This window comes from Arachis hypogaea, chromosome 10 (assembly GCF_003086295.3).
Source record: "Arachis hypogaea cultivar Tifrunner chromosome 10, arahy.Tifrunner.gnm2.J5K5, whole genome shotgun sequence".
In the NCBI taxonomy this organism is placed as follows: domain Eukaryota; kingdom Viridiplantae; phylum Streptophyta; class Magnoliopsida; order Fabales; family Fabaceae; genus Arachis; species Arachis hypogaea.
The window spans coordinates 89464794-89466112 of NC_092045.1; positions in this window are offsets into that span (position 1 = coordinate 89464794).

Sequence of the window (1319 nt, forward strand, 5' to 3'; positions counted from 1 at the left end):
AGGTCCAGTCTTCTTAGTTGAACCGGCTTGTCTTTGGAGTCTCTTTTCCATTGAGCTCCTTCCACACATATGTCCACAAGGACTTGGTCCAACCTTTGATTAAAGTTGACCCTTCTAGTGTAGGGGCGTTCATCTCCTTGCATCATGGGCAAGTGGAATGCCAACCTCACATTTTCTGAACTAAAATCTAAGTATTTCCCCCGAACCATTGTGAGATAATTCTTTGGACTCGGATTCACACTTTGATCATGGTTCCTAGTGATCCATGCATTGGCATAGAACTCTTGAACCATTAAGATTCCGACTTGTTTCATGGGGTTGGTTAGGACTTCCCAACCTCTTCTTCAGATTTCATGTCGGATATCCGGATACTCATTTTTCTTGAGTTTGAAAGGGACCTCAGGGATCACCTTCTTCTTTGCCACAATATCATAGAAGTGGTCTTGATGGCTTTTGGAGATGAATCTTTCCATCTCCCATAACTCGGAGGTGGAAGCTTTTGTCTTCCCTTTTCCTTTTCTAGAGGATTCTCCGGCCTTAGGTGCCATTGATGGTAATGGAAAAACAAAAAGATTATGTTTTGACCACACCAAACTTAAAATATTGCTCGCCTTCGAGCAAGAGAAGAAAGAAGAGAAGAAGAAGAAGAAGAAAATATGGAGGAGAGTGAGGGAAGGTGTTTCGGTCAAGGTGTAGAAGAGGGGGTTTGTGTTGTGTGAAAATGAAGTAGAATGGAAGGGTATATATAGGGAGGGGAGTGGGTGTAGTTTCGGTCATTTAGGGTGGGTTTGGGTGAGAAAGATTTTTGAATTTTGAAGGTGGGTAGGGTTTATGGGGAAGAGTAGATGGATGTGAGTGGTGAAGGGGGTAATTGGGAAGAGAGATTGAAGTTGTTGGGAAGTGTGCTTATGGGGAGGAGAGAATGAATAGTGAGAAGAGGGGAGAATATGTTAGGTGGGGATCCTGTGGGGTCCACAGATCCTGAGATGATCCTGTGGGGTCCATAGATCCTGAGGTGTCAAGGATTTACATCCCTGCACCAATTAGGCATGTAAAATGCCTTTGCACACCATTCTGGCATTTAAACGCCGAAGGGATGCACACTCTGGGCGTTCAACGCCCATGTGTAGCATGTTTCTAGCGTTGAACGCCAGTTCCATGCTTGTTACTGGCGTTCAGCGCCAGGTTTCCTCAAGGCATATTCCTGGCGTCCAAACGCCAGGATGTTGCTTGTTTCTGGCGTTCAGCACCAGAAACATGCTCTGTTCTGGCGTTGAACGCCAGCCAGATGCACCTTACTGGCGTTTAAACGCCAGTAA